Below are 23427 nucleotides of genomic sequence, written 5' to 3' on the forward strand. Positions count from 1 at the left end.
TGAGTTTTGTGTCGGATCGTTTTCCACACATCAGTATCACAGATCTGTAAGAATTCAGTTAAGAACTGAAAAGGATCTTCTGATGGAAGTCCATGAAACTTACAGTTCTGTTGCATCAAAGAAATTAATTGAGGCTTTAGCTCAAAATTGTTTGCTCCAATGGCAGGGATTGAGATGCTTCTTCCATGTAAATTGGAATTTGTTGCAGTAAAGTCACCAAGCATCTTCCTTGCATTGTTATTATTTTCGGCCATGTCTCCTTCTTTTTTGAAAATTTCTATCAGATTTTCTCCAGAGAGTTGTGCCTTAGCTTCCCTTAGCTTCCTCTTCAGAGTCCTTTCAGGTTCAGGATCGGCTTCAACAAGAATGTTCTTATCCTTGTTCCTGCTCATATGAAAAAAAGAGAACACAAAAGAAAATATGGAATCCTCTATGTCACAGTATAGAGATTCCTTATGTAAGTATAAGAAGAGAAGAATAGAAGAAGGAAAAGATAAAAATTTGAACACAGAGGAGAAGAGTGGGTTCAAATTTTTGAGTAGAAGAGAAGTGTTAGTAGATAAATATATAAATAGAAGGGGGTGAGAGAGAGAGAAGAATTCGAAAATTAAATAAAATAAAATAAGAATATTTTGGTTTTTGTTTTTAATTTAAAATTAAAGTTAAAATTCGAAAATATGAAAAGGAATAAAATTAAGATTAAAATTTAAAATAATTAGTTAATGAAAAGAAATTTTGAAAAAGAGGTTAGTGATTTTTGAAAATTAGAGAGAGAAAATTAGTTAGGTAGTTTTGAAAAAGATAAGAATCAAACAAAAAGATAAGATTATTGAAAAAGATTTGAAAATCAATTTTGAAAAGATAAAAATTGAGAAAAGATTTTGAAATTTATTTTGAAGAAGATGTGATTGAAATTTATTTTGAAAAAGATTTGAAAAAGAAATTTAAAAAGATTTGATTTTGAAAATTAATGTTGAGTACTTGACTAACAAGAAACAAAAAGATATGATTTTAAGATTTAAAGATTGAACCTTTCTTACTAGGCAAGTAACAAACTTAAAATTTTTGAATCAATCACATTAATTGTTAGCATTAATTTCGAAAATATGAAATAGAAATAAGAAAAAGATTTTGAAAATAAATTTTGAAAATTTCGAAATTATGAAAGAAAAAATGAAAAAGATTTGATTTTTGAAAAAAGAATTGAAAAAGATAGAATTTTTAAATTGAAAATTTGATTTGACTCATAAGAAACAACTAAATTTTAAAAAGTTTTGAAAAAGTCAAGTCAAATTTTCGAAAATTGGAAATGGATCCTCTCCATTTTTTTTGTCACTAGAGAGAATAAAGTGTAATCTCCCATCTTTAATTCTACAAGTGGGACCAGAAATAAATAAGAGAGAGAATGCAATGAAGGGTGAGATCTTCCACTGGATACCATCCAGTTTTTTTTCCACTGGAGAGGATCCAATCCCAAATTTATGAGAAAATAAGGGAAAGATATTTTTTGATTTTTGAATTTTTAATGAAGAAAGAGAAAAACAACCCAAAGACTCAAAACATGAAAATTATGAATCAAAACACGTGATGCATGCAAGAACACTTTGAATGTCAAGATGAACACCAAGAACACTTTGAATGTCAAGATGAACACCAAGAACTTATTTTTGAAAAATTTTTAAGAAAAGAAAAACATGCAAGATACCAAACTTAGAAATTTTCAAACTTTAGACACTAACAAATTGAAAATGCATATGAAAAACAAGAAAAGACACAAAACATAAAAATGCAAAGATCAAACAAAGCAAATCATCAAGAACAACTTGAAGATTATGAAGAACACCATGCATGAGTTTTCGAAAATTTTAATGAAATTAAAAAAGATGCAATTGACACTAAACTTAAAAATTGCCACTAGACTCAAACAAGAAACATAAAATATTTTTGGTTTTATGATTTTATTTTTTTTTTTTGGATTTTTCGAAAATTAATTGGAAAAAGAAAATTAAGGATTTCAAAATTTTTAATGAGAATTCCAAGAATCATTCAATGTTAGTCTAAAGCTCCGGTCCAGGAATTAGACATGGCTCACTAGCCAGCCAAGCTTTCAGTAAAAGCTTCGGTCCAAAACACTAGACATGGCCAATGGCCAGCCAAGCTTCAGCAGATACAAATCAGGCATATAACAGCTTATTAGATGAGAGTCCAAGGACTCTTGCCATGATAAGTGGAAAATTCTAGAATTCATTCTTAAAAATTCTGAAGAACATAGAATAATTTAATAATTTTTCTTTTGAAATTTTTTTCGAAAATAAAAAAATAAAAATAATAAAAACAAAAATCTTAAAATTAAAATGAAATTTACCTAATCTGAGCAACAAGATGAATCGTCAGTTGTCTAAACTCGAACAATCTCCGGCAACGGCGCCAAAAACTTGGTGCACGAAATCGTGATCGTTCATTCCTTGGTAACGGCGCCAAAAACTTAGTACGCACGTTCATAATTTTAGTTCTTTGTCACAACTTCGCACAACTAACCAGCAAGTGCACTGGGTCGTCCAAGTAATAAACCTTACGTGAGTAAGGGTCGATCCTACGGAGATTGTCGGCTTGAAGCAAGCTATGGTCACCTTGTAAATCTCAGTTAGGTGGATTCAAATGGTTATAGAGTTTTAATAATTAAAATATAAATAAAACATAAGATAGGATAGAGATACTTATGTAATTCATTGGTGAGAATTTCAGATAAGCGTATGGAGATGCTTAGTTCCTTCTGAATCTCTGCTTTCCTACTGCCTTCATCCAATCCTTCATACTCCTGTCCATGGCAAGCTGTATGTTGGGCATCACCGTTGTCAATGGCTACATCCCGTCCTCTCAGTGTAAATGGTCCAAATGCGCTGTCACCGCATGACTAATCATCTGTCGGTTCTCGATCATACTGGAATAGGATTCAGTAATCCTTTTGCGTCTGTCACTACGCCCAGCACTCGCGAGTTTGAAGCTCGTCACAGCCATCCCTTCCCAAATCCTACTCAAAATACCTCATACAAGGTTTAGACTTTCCGGATCTCAAGAATGGCCGCCAATAATTCTAGCCTATACCACGAAGACTCTGATCGTAGATCACAAGGCTAAGAGATACGCATTCAAGCTTGTTTGCATGTAGAATGGAAGTGTTTGTTGATGACAAGTCATCTTAGCCTAGTTTCACTAGCCTTTTTTTTAATTTTAGTAGGTTTTATGCACTTTCTTGCATTCTAAGTAAGTAATTTGGAGTGAAAATGCATGACTTCTCTAAATCAAACGACCACCATTTAATTGATGCAAAATCATGAGGTTTAAGCTAAATTTAATTGATAATTAATTGATTTATAAACCTTGTGAATTTTGTGATACTTTGATTGGTTGTTTTGATTGCTTGTAGGTGAAGAAAGAAGAAAAGAAGAAAAACGTGGCATAAGAAATGTGCCCAAGGAAGCAAGAAGCGTGTCCAAAGGAAAGAGAAAGCGTGGCAAAGGGAAGGAAAAGTATGACCACATTGAGGAAGAAAGGGAAGCTAAGTTAAGAAAGCAAATTGAGCTTCATAAGGAATGGAAGGAGAAGGAAGCTACAAAGCTAAGTTAAAATAGTTAACTGAGCACCAAAGAAAGCAAGGAAATGGTGCAAAGCTAAGTTAACTAAGTTAACTTTATCGGGACTTCTCCATATTAATTCAAGAAGAAAATTTCAAGGGGTGAAGCCAACAAGATTCGAACCAAGGACCAAGGAGAAGCAAGGAACTCACCTTGCAAGGAAATTCAAGAAGAAATGGCCAAAATGCATCCTCCATGGTTCGAACTTGGAACCACACGCTACTCCTTGCAAGGGAATTTGAGAATAAATAGCTAGAATGCTTCCTCCAGGACTTGAACTTGGGTATTCTTTGAAACATAAGGAAGGAGTACCATCAAGCTTGCAAGGAAAATCAAGGAAAAATAGCTTAAATGCTTCCTCCAAGTTTTGAACTTGGGAACTCTTGGAAACACAAGGGAGAAACACCCACTCAACCAAGGAAATTAGCTCCAAGGCTTCCTCCACCAAGTGTTGAACCTGGGACCTTGAAGTCTCAAGCAAAGGCACTACAAGGAAAGCTAAGTTGGAAATTCCAACTGAGCATTGCCTCTCCCCCAAGCCTCCACACTTTGGCGCACACTCCTAGCATACCAAGGCATCATGACACGGCCCAGCAACACATTTTGGCGCACCAAGAAGGAAGCCTTGCACATAATGACACGGTCTAGAGCTAAGTTGGATTTTCCAACTGAGATCTAAGACAATTGACACCCAAACAAGGCTAGGCGCACCAAGTTGACACGGATGGAGCATGCTTGAAAGCTAAGTTGGATTTTCCAACTGAGCTTTCCCATGGAGGTGCAATTTGGGCTAGGAATTGGATTAAAAATCCAATTTAATTCATTTCTTCACGAAATCAAAAGCCCATCTAAATTCCAAAATCCAAGAATAGAAAGTGTATAAATAGGAGTTAGTTTGATGTAATTAGGACTTTTTTTGACACTTTTAGATTCTACTTTGAATTTTCCTTTTTGAGCTTTCATTTTAATTCTGAACTTTTGGTTTTGAGTTGGGAATTTCTGAGAACTTGGAAGGAGAATTGATCTCTCTTCTTCTTGGTTCTTGCTTGAGCACTCTTTTATTTTCTTGCTTTGGATCTTGGGTGAAGAATTGAAGAACTTCTATTTCAATCTCACCTTGAGATCTCTTGTTTACTTCTTCTGCATAATTGAATTTCATTTGCTGTTTACTGCATCTTCTTCTACACTTCTGCAATTTACTTTTCATTCCCTTTTGCAATTGTTCTTGTTAGATCAAGGAAGGATTTGAGATCTAGACTTGTTATCTAGTCTCTTCCACCCTGAGATCTTAAACCTCTTTTACTTTGCTGCAAATTAAGCACTGCTTTCTCTGTTTTTAAATTCTCAAAGCATTTTTACTTTTCTGTTGAGATCTAGTTTAATTCAATCAATTCTCTACTCTTCTATTTAATTTCAATTTACTTCTTTCTTGTTTAATTTCTGCAATCCCAACTCCCAATCCCTTCTACAATTCAAGCAATTTACGTTTCTTGCACTTTAAGCTTCTGCCATTTACATTACTTGCAATCTAAGTTTCTGCAATTTAATTTACTTGCACTTTAAGATTCAGCTCCTTTATTTTCCTGCTCTTTAGTTTATTGCAAATTTCCCCTCTCCTTTTACATTTCATGTAATTTAGTTTCTGCAAAGCACAAACCACTCAACCAATACTTGATTTGCTTGACTAAATCAACCACTAAACTAAAATTGCTCAATCCTTCAATCCCTGTGGGATCGACCTCACTCATGTGAGTTATTATTACTTGATGCGACCCGGTACACTTGCCGGTGAGTTTTGTGTTGGATCGTTTTCCACACATCAAGTTTTTGGCGCCGTTGCCGGGGATTGATTAGATTGACAATGATTAAGTGAAGTGGAGATCTAGATTAAGCACTTTTTTCTTTTTCATTTTGACTAACACACTAACTGTTTGAATTTTTGCTTAAGCCAATTCACATTTCACTTCGGCCATGGATTGAAGTGTTGTTGCTCTCTGGTGTTGTGATTTCTATGCTTTGGTTGTATGTCAGGTACAAGGAAAATTATACCCACTTTTTGTGAGCAAGACGAAAGAACCCTCAGAAGATTAAGAAGAGCTGAAAGAGGGAAAAACATTATTGGAGAAGAGGAGTCAGAAGAAGAATTCCAAGATATGGAGGAACACTTAACAAATCCACCAAATGGAGCTGAAGGAGCAGCCAATAACAACAATAATCCACCACAGAGAAGAGTTTTAGCTTCCTACACAAGTGCAGATCCTAGACATTGTGGGAGTAGCATTCTTACCCCAAATGTTAATGCAAATAATTTTGAACTAAAACCACAACTCATCACCTTGGTTCAAAACAATTGTTCTTATGGAGGAGGACCACTTGAAGACCCTAACCAACACTTGTCCACCTTCTTGAGGATTTGTGACACTGTCAAAACCAATGGTGTGTACCCTGACAGTTACAAGCTACTGCTATTTCCATTTTCTCTCAGAGACAAAGCCACTCAATGGTTGGAATCCTTCCCAAGAGGCAGCATTAACAATTGGGATGATCTAGTAACCAAGTTCCTTGCCAAGTTTTACCCACCTCAAAGAGTTATTAGATTAAAGACTGAAGTGCAAACATTCACACAAATGGATGCTGAACCCTTGTATGAGGCATGGGAACGATACAAAGCTCTAATCAGGAAGTGTCCACCAGGAATGTTCAGTGAGTGGGACAGATTGCAGAATTTCTATGAAGGTTTGACACTGAAATCTCAAGAGGCTTTGGATTATTCAGCAGGAGGTTCTTTACAATTGATGAAAACAGCAGAGGAAGCCCAAAATCTCATTGATATGGTGGCCAACAACCAATATTTCTTTGCTCACCAAAGGCAATGCCAACCATCACAAAGGAAAGGAGTGATGGAGTTGGAAGGAGTGGACTCAATCTTGGCTCAAAACAAAATGATGCAGCAGCAAATTCAACAACAATTTGAGAAAATGGCCAAGAGGATTGATAGCCTCCAAGTTGCAGCAGTTAATACAAGCCAACCATCATCCACATGGGGGCAAAATGAAGAGACTCAAGAAGAGCAGCAGCAAGAACAAGTCCAGTACATGCACAACCAAAATTCTGGGCCAAATGAAGTCTATGGTGATACTTATAACCCTTCTTGGAAGAACCACCCAAATCTTAGGTGGGGAGACAATCACAACCAGAATCAACAACCATGGCAGAGAAACTCAAATCAAAACACTTCAAGAAACAACCAAAACCACAACCAGCAGCAAACTAACCAAAACTCCTACAGAAAACCCCAAAACAACTACCCCAACTCCAACCATCACCCATCCAATAACCAAACCTCAAATCAAAACACTTACCATCAACCCTCAACACTCCACAATCAACCAATCTCACAAGAATCTCAAAGGATTAACAACTTAGAGCTTCTGATGGAAAAAATGATGAAAACTCAAGAGATGACATTGAGGAACCAAGAAGCCTCCATGAAAAATATGGAAAGGCAGATTGGACAAATCTCCAAGCAAATCACCATTGAAAGGTCATCAAACTCACTGCCAAGTGACACCATTCCTAATCCTAAAGAGGAGTGCAAGGCAATTCAACTAAGGAGTGGAAAAGTCCTGGTGAAAAATGAAGAAGCAACCAAGAAGCCAAAGGAAAGTGACAAGAAACAAGCTGAAAAAGAGAAGGCCAATGATGAAGATGTAACAGCAAGCAAACAAACTCAGAATCAAGCTCAAAAAAAAGAAGATCAGCCACAAAAATTAAGAAAGGGAAAGGAAGTAGTTGAGGAGCCAACTAAGGACCAAAGGAAGGGAATGAACTTCACTCCTCCCTTGCCATATCCTCAAAGGTCCAACAAGGAGACTAAGGATCAACACTACCCAAAATTTCTTGAAATCTTCAAGAAGTTAGAGATCAATATTCCCTTAGCTAAAGCACTTGAGCAAATGCCTCTGTACGCAAAGTTCTTGAAGGAACTTATCAACAAGAAGAGGAGTTGGCAAGTCAATGAAACTGTACTGCTCACTAAGGAATGCAGAGCACTGATCCAGAAGGGACTTCCTCCCAAACTCGAGGACCCTGTGAGTTTCTTTCTACCCTGCGCCATTGGCAGTATGACCATCAAGAAGGCGATGTGTGACTTGGGAGCTAGTATCAATCTAATGCCTGCCTCTCTAGTGAAAAAGCTAGGCATAAAAGAGGTAAAACTAGTACAGATGTCTCTAGAATTGGTGGACAAATCGGTGATATGCCCTAGAGGTATAATTGAGAACCTTCTAGTCAAGGTAGACAGATTCATCTTCCCTACAGATTTTGTGATCTTGGATTCGAATCAGGATGAGGGCAACTCCATTATACTGGGAAGACCGTTCTTGGCCACTGCTAGGGCCATCATAGACATAGAGCAAGGAGAATTAACCCTCAGGATGCATAATGAAAGTATCACTCTGAGTGTGCTACCAGAAACACAGAGCAGTAATGAAAAGAAGGATGGTACAGAAACAGACAAGGAGAATCTGCAGTGGAAGGAGGAAATCAACAAGACAAACAACAACTGCCCTCCCAAGCAAGAGATAGATGATACAGCAGGCCAAAAAGAGAAAGAGACTGTGCAAAGTAATGAAGAAGCTCAAGGGAACATTGTAGTATTGGCAACTAAGAAAAGGAATTTCAAAAGGGAGCCTATTTTCAAAGAAGAAGAGTCAACAAAAGGAAGGAAGAAAAACAAAAACAGAATAAAAAAGGGTTGGAAGAACAAAAAAATTCCAACAGAAGGGCTCTCCAAAGGTGACAAAGTGCAGTTAGTCTATCAACAACTGGGAACAGACCAACAGGCTAACGATTACTATACTGTGAGCAAAATATTATCACTAGAACATGCTGAGATAGAGCACCAAGGAACAAAGAAGAAGCTCACGATCAGAGGGGACAAGTTGAGGCACTACAGTCATCAACCGCCATAAAAGAGGGAGTCAATGTCAAGCTAATGACAATAAATGAGCGCTTCATGGGAGGCAACCCATGATTTATGATTCCTGCTTGCTTTTAAATTCAATAAAAGTATGATCACTTTAGCATGATTTTGAACTTGTCAAGACATCCTTGACAGATACATATACTGCTTTGAAATACATGCCAGACTTCTAAGTTTGGTGTGCTTGACAGCACACAAAAAGTTAACATTTCAAGCATTCTTAAATCATATGCTTAGTCATTTTGGCGAAGTATATGACCAAACATTAAGTTTGGTGTCTGCATATGTACAAATTTTGAGAAAAATTTAACTTTTGTTCAGAAAATCAAAGTCATGCAAAGATGGATCATACATTGTTTAGTTCTAAGAAATTTATGCTAAGAAATAAATTGGCACTTATGGTGAAAGTATCAATTGCAACAAGCGTTTATTCAAATCACTGAGCAAGAGACAAGTTTGGTGTTCACCAAACTTTGGTTTAGGGACACAATTGATCTTTCACAACTAAGGACCATTATATAAAATGTAAGCATATACCATTTGACCACCATGCTTTAAATGAGTTCTGAAGCATTTTGTTTTGATTTAATTAGAAAAAAAAGGGGCTTGAAGAAAAGACAAGAGGAAGGAACGGCTATGACAAGCCAAGAGAAGGATCACATGTGCCTAGAGAGGTGTGCCAATCTTGGAAAGCAAAATCTGCATGCATGCACCATTGGACACCGAAAAAGCAAGCAACCAATAGGAAGAGAATCCTTGTCAAGCTTCAACAATACATGCAGGCCATTCATTTCATGAATATCTATACTATTCAACTTAATCCCCACCATTCATCATCATAACCGAAGGCAATACACTTTTGTGATCTTGTTGGAAAATTTGAAAACCATTTCCATAAATAGCCCCCAACACATTATAAAGAACACTTTCATACAGACCATTCTCACTTAAAGCATACAATTTCCTTCTTCTCTTCACAATAAAACCGAACATCACTCCAAACACAACCCCCAACTATCCCTTATTCACACACATATTCAATGGCCTCTTCAAGATCAAAAAGAAGACCAGGAAAGGAACCAATGGTGACAAAACCTCCATCCTATGACACAAAAAGGTTCAGATCCCAATTTCATGAAGCAAGATACAATAGACTCATGAAAACAAAGATTGTCATCCCTGAAATGGGGTTCGAACTAAAGGAGGGAGAATATCCCATTATGCGACAAATCACCAAGGAAAGAAGATGGGATCTTCTGTGCCGTCCTCTCACTGATATTAGTGCTGTGATGATAAGGGAATTCTACGCCAATGCAGTTAAAGAGAACAAAAACAGCCCATTGTACAAAAGCTATGTCAGAGGTGTTGAAGTGGACTTTAGCCCACCATCAATCACAAGAGCTCTAAAGTTGAGAACCATAACTTACGATGAGCTTAGCTATGAAGACAGACTGCGTGGCGACAATGATCCTGATGAAATATTGGAGGGATTATTCATTTAAGGAAGAGACTGGGAAAGAGATTCACAGGGAGCCCCGAGTTGTCTGAAGAGACTTGATCTCAGACCTGAGGCAAAGGGGTGGTAAGGGTATCAATACTCCCCACTGCAAATACCTCATCAGTCATAATCAAGAGAGCTCTCCTGACATACTACATCCTACATGGTTGGGAAATTGACCTTGCCCAACTCATAGCAGATAGCATCCAGGAGATGGCTGAAGACACAACTAAATCGGGTAGGCTTGGACACCCAAGCACAATCCTGAGATTGTGTAACAGGGCTCGAGTGCTCTTCGAGGATGAAGATACAGAAAAGGTGAAAGGAACCAGAGGAATTACAAAGAGAAAAATAGAAGGCCTTAATAAAGAAGAGGAGGAAGATCAAGAAGAAGAAAGAGCTCACAGAAGAAGAAGGTCACATAGGAGGAACGAACAAGCTCAGGGTGTCATAGATATGAGTCAATTGCAGGAAGTTCTTGATGAAATATCACAGCAGAATGCGAAAGCTCAAGAGCAGTATTCAAGACAACAGGAACTCTATCTGCAACAACAAGAGCAATATCTAGAGCACCGGGAACAATATTCGAAGGACAGGGAGCAAAATGAAGCCTGGCAACACAGAATGGAGGAAAGATTGGATAGCTGGCAGCAACAATCAATGGCCCAACAACAAGAACTTCAAACTAAAGTTCTTGAGGGACAAAGGGAACTAACAACAGGACTTCAAGAGTCATATGATAAGATGTTCCTGACCCAAGCTAAATATGGGGAGTATACTCACAACTTGTATCAGTGGAAGAATGTTCATCATACCATCAGAGAAACTAGACAAGTGCAGCAAATAGAGCATTATGAGGATACACAAGCAAAGTTGGAGTATTTAATCCGCTGCATGCCAGGACTAAACTCACGAATCAAACCATTTGAGCAGTGCCAAGACTTAAGAGACCAACAGAAGGCAAGAACCCAGCATTATACGGACAGGATGTATCAAAGATTGGAGGCAGTTGGGCTTTCAAGCCTCATAGATCCCGTCTGGGACAGAAGGTGTCCGAGTGAAGAAATTCAGGACTATACCAAGCTCTGGACGAGAAAGAAGAAGAGGGGAGAATCCAGCAATAACCAGGAACAAGACAACTAGAAGGTGGTAAAGTTCTTTCATAATTTCTAAGTAAATAAGGAAGATGTATACCTGAAACATGATATACCTCCAATTGTTCTTTGTGTAGCATGCATCCCTTTTTGCCTAAAAGTCATCTGCATAATAATTGTCGTCACTCATTAACTAGAATACCTTGTCTTGTCTCCCTTGCTGTTTGAATAAAAGAAAAGATGTTTGATTTAGAAAAGTCATTGTTCAATGTTGCAAAAGTTAGAATGAAGATTTGTGGTGGTGTGTGTTTGATTCAACTATTAGCTCATGGAATAAATGTTGCAGAATGACTTATTTCTTAAAGCTTAAGCTAGTTTGCTGCTATGCTCCTTCAAATAATGAAAGCCCCTTAAAAATAAACCAAAACAGAAAGAAAAAGAAAGAAGGAAAGCCAAAAGTTGGCAAAGAAACAAACAATAAGGCTAAACACCAATAGCTTGGACCCTAGGACATATGCCTGTGGTGTTTGTGTACTAGGATATGCTTGGACAAGTAGGTTCTAAGGAGTATCTTAAAACTTGGCAACTTAGATCAACTGATTTGGGATTGTCAACTGAAAGTCCACAATAAAGAGCAACCTAGCTACAAAACATTTAGTAATCCAAAGAGATGTTGGGCATCAATGATCCTAGGAAGAAAGAAGTGAGCCATGTGTCTGTGGTGAAAAAAAAATGTTGAGTGAAAATAAGCCAAAGGCCACTGCAACATTTGACACCAAGCCTCTAATAGATAATAAGCTCTGAAATGCAAAAGAAAGCAGAAAAAGCTAACAAGGGGATTAAGGAAAAGGGTAAGGAATCATAGCAGCAACCTTGGTGAACCCTTAAGGAAGCATAGTTATTTTGACAGCAAGTAATAAATGAGCTATTTTTGATCTCCATAAAACCCCATAAACAAAATTCAACTAATTGCCTAATAAGGACATGCATGCTTATCTACTTCATTCTATCTTCTCTTATGTTTAAGTGCTTGCTTGGGGACAAGCAAGTTTTAAGTTTGGTGTTGTGATGACAAGTCATCTTAGCCTAGTTTCACTAGCCTTTTTCTTTAATTTTAGTAGGTTTTATGCACTTTCTTGCATTCTAAGTAAGTAATTTGGAGTGAAAATGCATGACTTCTCTAAATCAAACGACCACCATTTAATTGATGCAAAATCATGAGGTTTAAGCTAAATTTAATTGATAATTAATTGATTTATAAACCTTGTGAATTTTGTGATACTTTGATTGGTTGTTTTGATTGCTTGTAGGTGAAGAAAGAAGAAAAGAAGAAAAACGTGGCATAAGAAATGTGCCCAAGGAAGCAAGAAGCGTGTCCAAAGGAAAGAGAAAGCGTGGCAAAGGGAAGGAAAAGTATGACCACATTGAGGAAGAAAGGGAAGCTAAGTTAAGAAAGCAAATTGAGCTTCATAAGGAATGGAAGGAGAAGGAAGCTACAAAGCTAAGTTAAAATAGTTAACTGAGCACCAAAGAAAGCAAGGAAATGGTGCAAAGCTAAGTTAACTAAGTTAACTTTATCGGGACTTCTCCATATTAATTCAAGAAGAAAATTTCAAGGGGTGAAGCCAACAAGATTCGAACCAAGGACCAAGGAGAAGCAAGGAACTCACCTTGCAAGGAAATTCAAGAAGAAATGGCCAAAATGCATCCTCCATGGTTCGAACTTGGAACCACACGCTACTCCTTGCAAGGGAATTTGAGAATAAATAGCTAGAATGCTTCCTCCAGGACTTGAACTTGGGTATTCTTTGAAACATAAGGAAGGAGTACCATCAAGCTTGCAAGGAAAATCAAGGAAAAATAGCTTAAATGCTTCCTCCAAGTTTCGAACTTGGGAACTCTTGGAAACACAAGGGAGAAACACCCACTCAACCAAGGAAATTAGCTCCAAGGCTTCCTCCACCAAGTGTTGAACCTGGGACCTTGAAGTCTCAAGCAAAGGCACAAGGAAAGCTAAGTTGGAAATTCCAACTGAGCATTGCCTCTCCCCCAAGCCTCCACACTTTGGCGCACACTCCTAGCACACCAAGGCATCATGACACGGCCCAGCAACACATTTTGGCGCACCAAGAAGGAAGCCTTGCACATAATGACACGGTCTAGAGCTAAGTTGGATTTTCCAACTGAGATCTAAGACAATTGACACCCAAACAAGGCTGGGCGCACCAAGTTGACACGGATGGAGCATGCTTGAAAGCTAAGTTGGATTTTCCAACTGAGCTTTCCCATGGAGGTGCAATTTGGGCTAGGAATTGGATTAAAAATCCAATTTAATTCATTTCTTCACCAAATCAAAAGCCCATCCAAATTCCAAAATCCAAGAATAGAAAGTGTATAAATAGGAGTTAGTTTGATGTAATTAGGACTTTTTTTGACACTTTTAGATTCAACTTTGAATTTTCCTTTTTGAGCTTTCATTTTAATTCTGAACTTTTGGTAGTTGGGAATTTCTGAGAACTTGGAAGGAGAATTGATCTCTCTTCTTCTTGGTTCTTGCTTGAGCACTCTTTTATTTTCTTGCTTTGGATCTTGGGTGAAGAATTGAAGAACTTCTGTTTCAATCTCACCTTGAGATCTCTTGTTTACTTCTTCTGCATAATTGAATTTCATTTGCTGTTTACTGCATCTTCTTCTACACTTCTGCAATTTACTTTTCATTCCCTTTTGCAATTGTTCTTGTTAGATCAAGGAAGGATTTGAGATCTAGACTTGTTATCTAGTCTCTTCCACCCTGAGATCTTAAACCTCTTTTACTTTGCTAAAAATTAAGCACTGCTTTCTCTGTTTTTAAATTCTCAAAGCATTTTTACTTTTCTGTTGAGATCTAGTTTAATTCAATCAATTCTCTACTCTTTTGTTTAATTTCAATTTACTTCTTTCTTGTTTAATTTCTGCAATCCCAACTCCCAATCCCTTCTACAATTCAAGCAATTTACGTTTCTTGCACTTTAAGCTTCTGCCATTTACATTACTTGCAATCTAAGTTTCTGCAATTTAATTTACTTGCACTTTAAGATTCAGCTCCTTTATTTTCCTGCTCTTTAGTTTACTGCAAATTTCCCCTCTCCTTTTACATTTCATGCAATTTAGTTTCTGCAAAGCACAAACCACTCAACCAATACTTGATTCGCTTGACTAAATCAACCACTAAACTAAAATTGCTCAATCCTTCAATCCCTGTGGGATCGACCTCACTCATGTGAGTTATTATTACTTGATGTGACCCGGTACACTTGCCGGTGAGTTTTGTGTTGGATCGTTTTCCACACATCATTTGTCAAGCACGCGTCCATAAGTGAGAATGATGATGAGCGTCACAAAATCATCACATTCATCATGTTCTTGTGTGCGAATGGATATCTTAGAGAAGAAATAGGCTTGAATTGAATAGAAAAACAATAGTACTTTGCATTAATTCATGAGGAACAGCAGAGCTCCACACCTTAATCTAGGGTGTGTAGAAACTCTACCGTTGAAAATACATAAGTGATGAAGGTTCAGGGATGGCTGAATGGCCAGCCCCCTAAACGTGTATAAAATGATCTAAAGATTCGAAGATGTAAAAACAATAGTAAAAAGTTCTATTTATACTAAACCAGTTACTAGGGTTTACAAAGATAAGTAAATGATGCAGAAATCCACTTTCGGGCCCACTTGGTGTGTGCTTGGGCTGAGCATTGAAGCTTTCACGTGTAGAGGTCTTCCTTGGAGTTAAACGCCAGTTTGTAACCTGTTTCTGGCATTTAACTCTGCTTTGCAACCTGTTTCTGGCGTTTAACTCCAGAATAGGGCAGAGAGTTGGAGTTGAATGCCAGTTTGCGTCATCTAAACTCAGGCAAAGTATGGACTATTATATATTGCTGGAAATTCCTGAATGTCTACTTTCCAACGCAATTGAGAGCGCGCCATTTGGACTTCTGTAGCTCCAGAAGATCCACTTTGAGTGCAGGGAGGTCAGAATCCAACAGCATCTGCAGTCCTTCTTCAGCCTCTGAATCTGATTTTTGCTCAAGTCCCTCAATTTCAGTCAGAAATTACCTGAAATCACAGAAAAACACACAAACTCATAGTAAAGTCCAGAAATGTGATTTTTATTTAAAAACTAATAAAAATATACTAAAAACTAACTAAATCATACTAAAAACTATGTATAAACAATGCCAAAAAACGTATAAATTATCCGCTCATCAGCGACAACTCGACCCATGCGTACGCGTCTAGGACGCTTGCGCGTCATTTGCAACTTGGGAACACCACGCATACTCGTCAAGCATGCACACGCGTGGATATGGCAATCGGTGTTAATGGGTGTTTGACCCGAGAGTTGTGCTACCCTCGCGCTGGAACTGTGCTAGAGGCACAAAATCACACCATGCATACGCGTCCCTGACGCGTGCGCGAAATTTTGCTTTCAGACCACCCACGCGTACGCGTGGGCGATGCTTACGCGTCGAATGGCCAACTCATATTTCACGCGTACGCGTGATACACGCGTACGCGTTGCGCGCTGTTTTTAAATTCTTACTTCTTTCTTCTATCCTTTCTCCTTCTTTCTTCCTCCTTCCTTGATTACTTCTTCTTCACCCCTTTAACTTCTCATCCTTATTCTCTTTCATTCTATTTTATTTAATTTATTTGCATACTTTCATTTATTGTATTTTAATTTTGTGCATATTTTTATCTTCTTTTCTACAGTTATTTTTTTTCCATTGGTGTTAAATGTCCTTATTCAATTGTTGCAACTTTTCTTGCATTATGTTAGTGCTTTGTGACTTGTTTTACATTGTTGGGTAATTTTATTTAAGTCAATGCTACTCCTTTATGATACTTGTATTCCTTTTTACATTGACATGAATTTATACTGTCTTTCATTACCCATTATCTCTTCCCCATTGTTGCAATTTTTGCACTATTGGTATGCCATTTGCTTCTACTATTTTCTCACTTGCATGTTGTAGCTACCATGTAGCTGAGATCCTCATTATTTGGCATTAACCCACTCGTCTTTTATTTGTTTTCTTACCTTTATCTCTGGGTTAATTTTCTTCCCTTTTCTATTCTTTCAGGATGGCCATCGAAAAGGGAAAGGAAAGCTTCTCAATGGGGCGACAGACAAGTCCATCTGCACAATCTTTGGAGAAAAGCATCAGTTGTAGCAACCCGTCCACTTGCACATCTTATCATGCACCGAGGACGGTGCAATCATTAAGTGTGGGGGGGTCGATACCGACTCCCGTGGGTTAGTTATTTCCTTCTCAACACCAATGTTTAATTTTCTTTGTTAAATTAGTTGTTGCACTTGCATGTTTGATCGCATGTTTGTTTGATTTTGTGCATTTAGCCACTGCTTGGTTGAAGTAATATTTTCTTTTTCAAGACTCTTTTTATAGTATTTCACTAATTCAAATTAAATTTTTTATTAAACTTGTTTGAGGACTGTAATTTGGAGCATGAATTATAGCTAAGAACACACAACCTGTGAGATTTGAGCTTAATTACATGGTTACATTATTTAACCATAATATTTTATTCTTGTGTGTTTTCTAATCTATAATTGCAATCTATATTTTGTTCCATTCTATATGTCCATTGTTTAGTATATTTACATGCTTGCATATGATTGAGGCCATTATTTGTTATTAGCTCACTCATCCCAAATAGCCTACCCTTTAAATTACCTTTGTTTGCTACTTTGAGCCTTTTAATCCCCTTTTGTTCTATATTTTACCACATCACTAGCCTTAAGCGAAAAAATAATTAATTACCCCAATTGAATCTTTAGTTAGCTTAAGATAGAGATTGTGTATCAATTAAGTGTGGGGAATTGTGGGAACTTGGGTTGATAAAAAAGTATTATGTTCTATTAACAAAAATATTAGAAATTTGGGTGCATACTCATGTGAAACCAAAAAAACCATGTGCATTGATATGTTATGTTTGCTTTTAATTTCAAAAAATAAAAAATAAAAAAAAGTATTACAGTATAAATAAATAAATAGGGGACAAAATTACCCCATTGTTAAGTTTAATAAAAGATCAATGCATATGTGGTGGAATTAAAGAAAAGTTGATACATGAGTATGTGAATTATACAAAAGTGAAACTTTGGGTAGCTAGGCATGATTTTAGAATTATATAGAGTGTGTGTGTGTGTGTGTTAGGTGAACTTAGGCTAGTCAAAGATTCATATTTTAGCTCACTTGGCCATACATATATCCTCACCCTTACCTTAGCCCCATTACAACCTTGAAAAGACCTCATGATGTTTGCATTGGTATACTAAATATTTGTTGATTAGTTAGATGAAGAACAAAGTTTTAGAAAGCATGACTAGAGAAGAGTAGAGTGATTAACCCTAGACACTTGAGCGATTAGAGTGCATATACACTACCAGTGAGGGTTCAATGCTTGATTCTATGTTCCCTGCTTTCATGAGCTGTCTTCTTACAAGTTTACTTGTATTTTATTATGTGATTTGAATTAGTGAAATCTGATTTATTTTTGTCTTGGAGAACTTGTTTACTTTTAACCAAGTGGATAGAAACATCTTAGCATTTAGTTGCATTCATATAGATAGGTTGCATTTCATAAGTTTTACCATTCCTCTTCACTCCTTTATAGCTTCTCTTGAGCTTAGCATGAGGACGTGCTAATGTTTAAGTGTGGGGAGGTTTGATGCACCATTATTTCGTGGTACATTTTATGCTTAATTGAGTGGATTTTTATCCACTAAACTCACACTTATTCATATAATTTGCATGTTTTACATTTTCCTTCCTAATTCTGTGCTATGATTGAAAACATGCTTCTTTGGCCTTAAACTTGCTATGTTTAATCCTCTCTTATTACCATTCGATGCCGTGATATGTGTGTTAAGTGATTTCAGGGTTTACAGGGCAGGAATAGCTTAGAGGATGGAAAGGAAGCATGTAAAAGTGGAAGGAATACAAGAAATTGAAGGAATTGCTAAGCTGTCCAGCCTGACCTCTTCGTACTTAACTAACCATAACTTGAGCTACAGAGGTCTAAATGAGGTGGTTCTAGTTGCATTGGAAAGCTAACATCTAGGGCTTCGAAATGATATATAATTTTCCATAGTTACCTGATGAGAAGATAATTTATACGCTTTTTGGCACTATTTTTAGTATGTTTTTAGTATATTTTAGTTGGTTTTATTATATTTTTATTAGTTTTTATTTAAAATTTACTTTTCTGGACTTTACTATGAGTTTGTGTGTTTTTTTGTGATTTCAAGTATTTTCTGGCTGAAATTGAGGGACCTGAGCAAAAATCTGATTCAGAGGCTGAAAAAGGACTGCAGATGCTGTTGGATTCTGACCTCCCTAAACACGAAGTGGATTTTCTGGAGCTACAGAAGTCCAATTGGCACGCTCTCAATTGCGTTGGAAAGTAGACATCCTGGGCTTTCCAGCAATATATAATAGTCCATACTTTGCTCGAGATTTGATGGCCCAAACAGGCGTTCCAAGTCAGCGCAAGAATTCTGGCGCTTAACTACAGAACTGGCACAAAAGCTGGAGTTAAACGCCCAAACTGGCACAAAAGCTGGCGTTTAACTCCAAGAAAAGTCTCTACACATGAAAGCTTCAATTCTCAGCCCAAGCACACACCAAGTGGGCCCCGAAAGTGGATTTTTACACTAAACACCCTAGCTTACTCATTTTCTGTAACCCTAGGTCACCAGTTTACTATAAAAACTACTTTTAGTGATTCATCTTGTACCTCATGACATTCTACACGTTTCATATTGTATCTTCTACGGCATGAGTCTCTAAACCCCATTGTTGGGGGTGAGGAGCTCTGCTGTTCTTCATGAATTAATGCAATTACTACTGTTTTCTATTCTATCACGCTTGCTTCTATTCTAAGATATTCATTCGCACTTCAACCTGATGAATGTGATGATCCGTGACACTCATCATCATTCTCACCTATGAACGCGTGCTTGACAACCACCTCCATTCTACTTTAGATTGAATGCATATCTCTTAGCCTCATGATTCAGATCAGAGTCTTCGTGGTATAAGCTAGAATTATTGGCGGCCATTCCTGATATCCGGAACGTCTAAACCTTATCTGTGGTATTCTGAGTAGGATCTGGGAAGGAATGACTGTGACGAGCTTCAAACTCGTGAGTGTTGGGCATAGTGACAGACGCAAAAGGATCAATGGATCCTATTCCGACATGATCGAGAACCGACAGATGATTAGCCGTGCGGTGACAGCGCATTTGGAACATTTTCACTGAGAGAACGGGAAGTAGCCATTGACAACGGTGATGCCCAACATAAAGCTTGCCATGGAAGCAGCCTTGCGTGCATGAAGAAGAAGATAGTAGGAAAGCAGAGATTCAGAAGACAAAGCATCTCCAAAGCCTCAACCTGTTCTTCATCACTACATAACAAGTATTTATTTCATGTTCTTTTACTTTTTACAATTAAATCTGAGAATTATTGATATCCTGACTAAGAGTTACAAGATAACCATAGCTTGCTTCAAGCCGACAATCTCTGTGGGATCGACCCTTACTCACGTAAGGTATTACTTGGACGACCCAGTGCACTTGTTGGTTAGTTGTGCGGAATTGCAAAAGTGTGATTGTAATTTTGTGCACCATTACCCTGGCGTTTAGGGACGCGCATGCGTGCATCACGTGCACGCATGCACCTGCGAAAATTCAGCGTATCTGAATTTGCCCCCAGCAATTTCTGGGCTGTTTTTTACCCAGTTCTCAGCCCAGAAAACACAGATTAGAGGCTGCAGAGTGGAGGATTGAGGGGACACTTCTCATTATTCACAATTTAGGTTTTGGATGTAGTTTTCTAGAGAGAGAGGCTCTCTCTTCTCTCTAGGTTTGAAGAATTCTCTTAGTTTTAGGGTTATCTCTTCTCAATTCCAGGTTCAATGTTCCTTTAATTTAGTTTCTCTTCTACTTTTATTTGTTCCAGCATTCTAGTTTATTTATTTTTCTTATTGATTCTCTTCTTTTCCAATTTGGTTTATGAACCTTTCACGTTAGATTTGATTCTATATTTAATGCAATTTGAGGTATTTCAGATTTATGATTGCTTTCTTCAATTTATGATTATTGATGCTTTTAATTGGTTTTAGATTTTACATTCCTTATTACTTTTCTATGTTTTTATGCTATGCCTTCCAAGTGTTTGATAAAATGATTGGGAGTTTTTTAAGTTAGATATTTATACTTTTGGCTTTGGTTGAGTAATTGGAGACTCTTGAGTTATCAAACTCCTTTGTTGATTGATAGTTGGAAGTTGCTGGTTGATTTGGATCCCTCTAAAGCTAGTCTTTCCTTAGAAGTTGACTAGGACTTTAGGAATCAAATTGATTAGTCCACTTGACTTTCCTTTATTCGGTAAGGGTTAACTAAGTGGGAGCAATGAATAATTCTCATCACAATTGATAAGGATAACTAGGATAGGACATCTAGTTCTCATACCTTGCCAAGAGTTTTTCTAGTTATTAATTTACTTTCTTGAAATTTACATTCCTTGTTCAACCTTTCAAAAACTAAAAAGATACAATCTCATAACCAATTATAAGTAACACACCTCCCTATAATTCCTTGAGAGATGACCCGAGGTTTAAATACTTCGGTTTAATTTTATTGGGTTTGCTTAAGTGACAAACAAGTTTTTGTACGAAAGGATTTTTTGTTGGTTTAGAAACTATACTTACAACGTGATTACTTTTGTGAATTCTTTACTAGCAAAAATCCGTTTGTCACCCTCTATTCGCAGTGCCAGCACGGTCTGTGTGTGGTGCACCCTTGTTTTCCTTGGTCTATGCGAGTGCACCATCATGTGCGTACGCACGCATGTTCTTTATCGTGCCCTCTGTGCGGCCGCATAGGCTTGTGCGTCCGCACGACAACTTGCAACCACTCTGGTGCGAGCATTGGCACAGCCTGTGTGCATGAACCCCTACCCTTTTCGCTCTTGTGCATGCGCACGGATTTTTGTGCACGCGCACACATGATCCCTTAGAAAAAAGAGAGTCTTCGGTGTGCGCGCACATGCTTGTGCGTCTGCACACTTCTATATCTCCGTTCTGTTCGGAGCACTCGCACACCTTGTGCGAGTGCACACACCCCCTGTTTTACCTCTTTGTGCGTACGCACACGTACCTGTGCGTGCGCACAGGTGCTATTTTGGGAAACATTCCGATTCCACTTTAAATAAGCCCTAACGCACTTCCCGCCCACTCCATCCCTCTCTTCTCTTTCTTTTGCCTTATTTTCTACTTGCATCTTATTTTTGTTTTAGTAATTATATTTGTTTTGCTTTAAGTTGTTTGTTAGGTAAAGAAATTGTAAGTGCTTACTTGTTGTTTGATTGGGTTGCTTGTTGCTTGAAGTTTCCACCAATGCACTTATACTTTGCCTTAATTGGCTAGTACCTAGTGGGTTTGAATATTCATGTTTTGCTTGTACCACTAGGACAAATTATGTAAGTGCACATTGAATTAAGTGAATTGAGTTGAATTACTTGTTCATCATGCTTCTCATATAATCACATAACAAGGTACTCGTTTGTTTTTAATGCTTTGCATTTGTTTGAGTGACTTAACTTGATTCTTATCAAGACTTGTCACTTTATATAGCGAGCATGCATTGGACTTTTTATAGTCGAGAGAGGGGGAGGACACCAAGGACGACGATGCCGAGCATGCATTGGACTTAGCGATTTCCACACAACCCAAACCCCCGCATCCACCAACCTAAGGTGGAGGAACTTCGAGATACCCCCCGGATTATGTTCGTGCACGGAGGACCGTGCAACGCTTAAGTGTGGGGGAGGATTTGTCATCTCGGGGCGTAAACTTTCTTTTTCGAACACTTTGCACTCTATTTTTTGTTTTCTTTTTCTATGTTTCTTGCAGATATTCGAGTACTTTTGACTATTGCATTGCATTTTTTCTTTTGGTATATATATCTTAGCTTATGCATAGTTTATTTCTAGTTATTGCATGTTGCAATTTTGCATTTTTTTTTCTTAGTATATATTTTATAGATAGAAGTTGTGATTGGATTTTGTGAATAGTATAGCACCTAGTTCAATTTTGTCCTAATTGATCATGTTAATATTTGCAACGTTGAAAATTAGGAATTGAACTAGGAAAAATTTTTGAAAAATTTTTTTTGAAAATTGCATCCATCACAACACACATACATATAGGAAATAAGTTTGGTGAAACAACAAGGAACTTTCATGAAATCCTTCTTAGGGCGTGCCATTGATTGAATTGAAAAATTGTTTTTCAACTTGCTTGAAGCATCCTTTTTCATAGAACATAGAAAAGAGCTAGAACAACATACCTTGTGAGATTTGAGCTCTAATAGATGGTTGCACATTTCCAACCATAAAGTTTGTTCTTGTGTGATTACACTCCTTTTTTTATTGTGATCATTGATTTGCATGAATCTATATGTCCTATATTTGTTGTTTGATTGCATTTAGCATGATTGAGGCCATTCTTGTTATTGAACTCACTAACCTATATGGCCAACCCTTGCATTCACCTTTGTAACCCCTTTTTGAGCCTTTAAATTCCCTTTTAATGCTAAGAACATTATTCTCCCTAAAGCAAAAAATCACTGATATCCTTGGATTACTCTTTGATTAACTTGGGTGGAGTAGTGTGTATACTCTAAGCGTGGGGCAAAATTGTTGGGAAACATTGATGATAAGCTTATTTGGGATATTCATTGAGAAAACTTGGATATTAGGGTAATACTCATGCATTCATTATTCAAGACATATGCATCTTCTCTTGATGACACAAAACAAGGGATTGTTCTTCTTAAAAAAAATTCAAACCAAATCTTGTGCATAGTAGCATATGAAATAAAAAGCTGAATAAAGGATGCATATGTGTGTGTTTTGGAAAGAAATGCATGAGTAGATGTGAGATAGGAGACAAATGGGTAGCTAGGTTGTTTTGTTATATGTACATAGGATGATATAGGATTAGGTAGATACTTGAGCTAATCAAAGATGTAATTCAGTAAGTCCACTTGACCATATTGATCTTACCTTGACCCTAGCCCCATTACAACCCTCAAAAGACCTCATGATATTTGCTTTTCATGCATCAAATATTAGTTGATTGTTA

The sequence above is a fragment of the Arachis hypogaea genome, chromosome 15 (genome assembly GCF_003086295.3).
Source record: "Arachis hypogaea cultivar Tifrunner chromosome 15, arahy.Tifrunner.gnm2.J5K5, whole genome shotgun sequence".
NCBI lineage: Eukaryota > Viridiplantae > Streptophyta > Magnoliopsida > Fabales > Fabaceae > Arachis > Arachis hypogaea.